General features: G+C 40.0%; 1 pseudogene across 1 annotated transcript; it reads left to right on the top strand.

Annotated features, from left to right (window-relative positions):
* Positions 1-5,390: 5,390 nt before the first annotated feature.
* Positions 5,391-5,664, top strand: LOC308418586 (prothymosin alpha-like; annotated as a pseudogene). The gene has a single exon. The product of its transcript is annotated as a prothymosin alpha-like (transcript).
* Positions 5,665-6,190: the final 526 nt, after the last annotated feature.

Below are 6,190 nucleotides of genomic sequence, written 5' to 3'. Positions count from 1 at the left end.
ATCTGAGTTAACAAACCTTCTTTAGAGTCTCTTTTTTGGTGCCAATTAGATGCTGGAGCCCGCCTAGCCTGGAATGTGTTGGCATGGTCCACACTATGGCATGTAGGCTAAAAGACTGCTGATCTTCAATATTTTAAGTCTCTTTTCTGTGCTAAAATTTAATTTTTTTACCGTTATATGCTACATTAAACACTGGGGACTTAACTCTTTACTGATTTATGATAAAAAACATAACTCTTTATTACTGTTCTGTGCTTCATGAAGTGCTGAAGTTTTAACTTTTTCTTATTGCTGTGTGCTAAAAAAATGTTTATTGCTATACTGTGCTTCATTAAGAACTGGAAAAACTTAACTCTATCTCTTGTATTATTTACATTATATCTCTCTATGCTTGATAATAACTGTAAAACATAACTTTTATTTAATTTATAAACTTGCTTTATAATTCTTTGGATATTGTCATATGCTATATAGCAGCAGACTATTTTGTAGAGAATCTATTGCTAAGGCTCCTTTCTCTCTTGCTCAGAAGCTTCAACTCTTGCTGGCCAGGGAAACAGATGCTTAAAACAATTAGCATATAGTAAACCAAAACAAGAAAGTCACTCTCAGTCAGAAAGAAAAAAAAAACTTTTACACAAGCAGATATTCATGTACAAACATATATTCATACACACATATTCATCCATGTGTATACTTTCTCTGGGCCCTACCATCTGTCTCATCAACTTATTTACACATATATGTATATATATATGTACACATATGCATATATGCATACACACACACACACACACACACACACACACACACACACATACACACTAAGTCCGTACACCAACACATAAAGAACTTACAGATGCTGGATGAAAAATAAGCTCCAAACTTTATTGCATAGAGAAAGGATAAAGCATTTACCATTTTATTATTAAATGAAAGAAACCCAGGTCTATAAGAAAAAAAAAAAAAGCCTGGTCTATGTCAGTAAGAAGAAGCCCCGCTATTTAAAAGAAAAATCTGCCCCATGGTAAGAAGCCTGCCTGTTCTCTCTCTAAAGCTCCTTCTGCTCTGCTCTGTGTTCTGCTGTACCTGCTGGATATTGTATTATTACCATACCTAGTTCTTGCCTCAGCATTCTGGTGAGCTTGACAAGGCATTTCTTACCAGCTCCTGGAGTCTGTGCCATTGACTTGGGTAAGTACGGTTGGACAACAGGCAGTTCAGGGCACAGTCAGCACCTGGCTCCCAAAGTGCTCACTGGACTACTTCATCATGCTTGATCATGCTTGTTTTTTTTTTTATTTTTTATTTTTTATTTTTTAAAACGACTTTATTTTACAAAACAAAGATAAATGTACAGATTTTAAACATTTTTGCTTAAAATTATACATTTTTGTCAGTACTGTTTTTTCAGATATTAAAATAATTTTTACATAAAACTATGTGAATATATTTTTTAGTCAGTACTTGATTTTTTCAAGGGCTTGACAGATTGCATTGAAAACCTAATAGTTACAATGAGCGTAAAGCACATGCAAAACAAAATGTAACATGGAAATTGTCAAAGTCTTCTTGTTTTGTAAATATTTTTTTTGTTTTGTTTTCTTTATTTCTTGGACTTCATACAGTCTGTGAGTTGTTTCTGGGGCAGTGCAAGCCTCTGGGGTTAGCATCCCAATATCAGTGACTGCATATTATGTCTGTTCTTTTGTGACTGGGTTGTCTCACTCAGGATGATATTCTCTAGATGCAGCCATTTTCTTAAGAATTTGGTTAAGTCATTGTTTCTGGTGGCTGAATAGTATTCCATTGTGTAAATGTACCACAATTTTTGTATCCATTCATCTTCTGAAGGACATCTGGGTTCTTTCCAGCTTCTGGCTATTATAAATAGAGCTGCTATGAACATTGTGGTGCATATATCTTTGTTGTGTATTAAAGTGTCTCTGGGGTACATGCCCAGAAGTGGAATAGCTGGGTCTTCAGGTAGTACTATATCCAATTTTCTGAGGTATCGCTAGACTGATTTCCAGAGTGGTTGTATTAGTTTGCAACCCCACCAACAGTGGAGAAGTGTTCCTCTTTCTCCACAACCTCGCCAGAATCTGCTGTCATCTGAGTTTTGGATTTTGGCCAATCTGACTGGTGTGAGGTGGAATCTCAGAGTTGTTTTGATTTGCATTACCCTGATGGCTAAGGATGTCGAGCCCTTCCTCAGATGTTTCTCGGCCATTCGGTGTTCATCAAGCAGCTTGCACTGGAGGGCCTTACTGCCCTCACTAACATGCTGTGGCAGACACAAAAATGATAATATTCATAAATGCGTTGTTGCCGCTCCTGGGTTGGACCCTGGTATGGGCTCTTTTACAGGTCTGACTGGCTTCATTGGTACCTCAATCATGGAGTATATATAGAGACTGTGCCCTCCCCATGAAGTGCCCCTGATTGTACATTTTGGGACTGTGACAACCCTCATCACCTCAGATGGGACTGCCCCTCCACTAGGCCCAAGACTAAATGTCCATCGTGTAAAAAAGTTTCGTACTATTCTAAGGATTGTTATTCTCAAAAGCAGAAAGAAAATTTAAACTCTACAAAAGGCACCCTTTTGCCCCACCAGGAAGAAAGACCTTTGCTCTGTCAGGAGCCTTTTGGACCTTGCCTATGTTGCCCTAGTGATGACTGTACATTTACACAGTACCCATTAAAGGGTTGTTTGACAGAGGAGCAGTTGTCATGACAACAAAAAACAAATCTTTGAGGGTCCTCCATTGGAGATTCTGGTCTGTTCCCAATATTACAGGAGTTAGAGGCCAACAGGCCACAAAAGTTACTTGTCCATTGGCAGGATTTGAACAAGAATAACGGACTTTTCTCACCTATTGTGACTGATGTTCCCTGCAACCATGGCTGATATCCATACTATGGATGACTGCACCTTTTTTAAGAACATTCTGTAAAATGACAACTAGAACACAGGTCACGGAGTCGGGGATCATCCCCATTTCTAATGACCGCTGCCCACCCAGCACCAATTGACATCAAGATTGCTGCCATTGGCCTGATTACCTGAGCTGATATCTGGTTGAACCATTGGTCCATTTTGGAACCTAAGCTTTCTGCTCTTAAAGAACTGGTCTTGAAAAAATTAGCTTTGTGTCACTTGGAACCTTTGACCATCAGACATAATACACCCATTTTTGTCATTAAAAGAAGTCAGGGTAATATATGTTTCAACAGGATCTGAGAACCATTAAATAACATATTAAAAATGGGGATCACTCAACTGGACTGCCTCAAACTAATGCTAATCCATAAAAGTACTAAGTGATGATCCTAGATATCAAGGGTTGCTCTTTCCAGATCCTTTTGGCTCCCCAGGATAAATGCACTTTTGCCTTTAAAATATGGGAGCCTAATATGGACAAACCAGCTAAACAATATCAGTAGAGAGTATTGACTCAGAGCATGAAAAATAGCTTGACCAATTGCCAGCTATATGTGGCTGAAGCCATACAGTGAGTCCTCAGTGATGACTTTATAGTCCTTTACATGGATGATATGTTTGCACACCCTATCCTGCCTGTCCTCTCAAATGTTGCTTAGATTAGAAAAATTTAACTAGAAGGTTGCTCCCAAAAAGATTCAGAGAGTGCCTTCCAACCCCTTTATCTATTCCTGGACTTTTATTTTATTTTATTTCTGACAAGATTAAGCACGACCTTCTGAGAACTACCACAGCAAAACAGTCTTACTACCTTGGGGAACTATAACAATTGGTTAGGACTGGTAACTATCTCAAACCTTTTCTGCTCATTCCACACAGGGAGATGAGGCCTTTCTTTACTCATAAACACATCCAAGACTAACAGCCTACCACAGAAAGTATGACTCTTCTTTATGTATCAGGTCTAGAATTGCATGATACAGGGAAATGCCTACTGGTCATAATTCTGTGCTAACTTGAAGGGGTCGTGGGAATGTTATGGCAGAATGTTCCCTTCATGTGTTTATACCAGACACATTCTGATTTACTTAACATTTGAGTTACCTCAAAGTATGAGATTGCCTTCCACCTTACTCCTAAGACAAGAGGCTTGGCAAGGAGAACTTTTAACAGGGAACCAAAATACTACTAATAATATTACTGATACTACTACTACTACTACCACTACTATGACTACTACTACTACTACTACTACTACTACTACTACTACTACTAATAATAATAATAATAATAATAATAATAACAATAATTCTACCATTCCTCTCACATACAATATTTTCAATCATTGTGGGCAGATTTTATCAGATTTTAACAAATTGTAGTGTGGTTCACAGGTTCACTGGATAAGCAAATGCCACAAGACAAGCATCTAACTGCTTTGTCTCAGTTGCCAATTACAATTAAACCCCATAGCTTATCTAGCTCCCACCTCATTCTGAAGGCAGCTATGGCCTTTTATGATGCTAATAAAGCCAGGTGTGTGTTTCTTATCCAGAGAACAGGACAGGGGTTTGGCAGGGGAAAGGGCACAACTCTTACTCTCCCTAATCCTGGCTCAGTGCAACTAGGTGAATCATATGGTCTCCTAAAATTTTTGAGTGTTGCCAACAGAAACCAGTTAATATCTTGTCAGATAGCCAATATACAGTACAAACTGCCTATACCCTGTCCTTTTTCTATATTAAAGAGCAAGACAACTCTATACATGTCTGCATGCAATCTATAAAGAAGGCTCTCAAGAATAGGGCACAGCTGTGCTTCATCAAACACATATGCTCACATTCTACATTTCCTGGCATGTTAGCAGAGGGAAATGAGAAAACTGATGCCTTGGTTATGGCTGAAGACATGGAATGGCTAGAAGAATCCAGATATTACAGCAACAACTTCACCCTCCCCCTCAGAGTTTACATACACTCTAGCCTGAATTGCCTATGTCACAATGTAACCATTTTGCAAGGTCCTGTGCAATGTGAGCACCTCTTGCACCATTAGGGCCCACCCTGTGGAAGAACAGGAGTTTACATTAGAGGTCTACTCACCAATGCAATCTGGAAAATGGATATCACATATTTCCCAGCCTTTTGTGATGTTAGGCATGTGCATGTTGTATGTTATCTTAGATACTTGCTTGGCCATCATGAACACAATGGCCATGGCACATGAAAAAGGCTCTCATAATATCAAGGTGATGAATCAGAGCCATTTAAAAATTCAATGAGCCCCCACTGGCTGCTCCGAAAAGCCATTGTTCCCAGGTCGTGCTCCCTGTTCACTGCAGCCCACTACCTCCACTGACGCGGACTCCTGCAGCTTTCTCACCAGAGTCCTCGAACTCGACTAATTCCTTACTCGCAGCATCGGACCACAGGCGTGCCCCACCATGTCAGACACGGCAGTGGACACCAGCTCCGAGATCACCACCAAGGACTTGAAGGAGAAGAAGGAAGTTGTGGAGGAGGCAGAAAATGGAAGGGATGCACCTGCCAATAGGAACGCCCAAAATGAGGAAAATGGGGAGCAAGAGGCTGATAGTGAGGTAGACGAAGAAGAGAAAGAAGGTGGGGAGGAAGAGGAGGAGGAGGAAGAAGGTGATGGTGAGAAAGAGGATGGAGATGAAGATAAGGAAGCTGAGGCTCCTACGGGCAAGAGGGTAGCTGAGGATGATGAGGATGATGATGTTGACACCAAGAAGCAGAGACTGATAAGGATGACCAGACAGCAAGAGGAAAAGCTGACCTTACCCACTGTGACCTATTCACCCTCCACTTCCAGTCTCAGAATTCAAAGGAGGTCACCTTAGAGTAGAGAAGCAGGCCCCGCCCCCCATAGCGGGTGGTGCCACCCACAAATGACATGCACTCTCCACCACCCCACAATATGAATTGGCAACATGAGAGGAAAAAAAACAGAACTTCCCAGGCCCTGCTTTTTTTCTTAAAAATACTTTAAAAGGAAAATTTGTTTGTATTTTTTATTTACATTTTATATTTTTGTACATATTGTTAGGGGTGAGCCATTTTTAATGATAACGGGTGACCGAACCAGCCTTCAGAGCGTTTAATGTCCTACTTCAGACTTTACTTGTGCTGCGACCATGTTCATTATAATCTCAAAGGAGAAAAAAACCTTGTAAAAAAAAAGAAAACAAAAACAACATCAAAAAAACAATCTTATTCGGAG

The sequence above is a fragment of the Micromys minutus genome (genome assembly GCF_963924665.1).
Source record: "Micromys minutus genome assembly, chromosome: 3".
NCBI lineage: Eukaryota > Metazoa > Chordata > Mammalia > Rodentia > Muridae > Micromys > Micromys minutus.
Note: the sequence above shows the minus strand (reverse complement) of the source record. Positions and strands in the feature narration are given on the sequence as shown.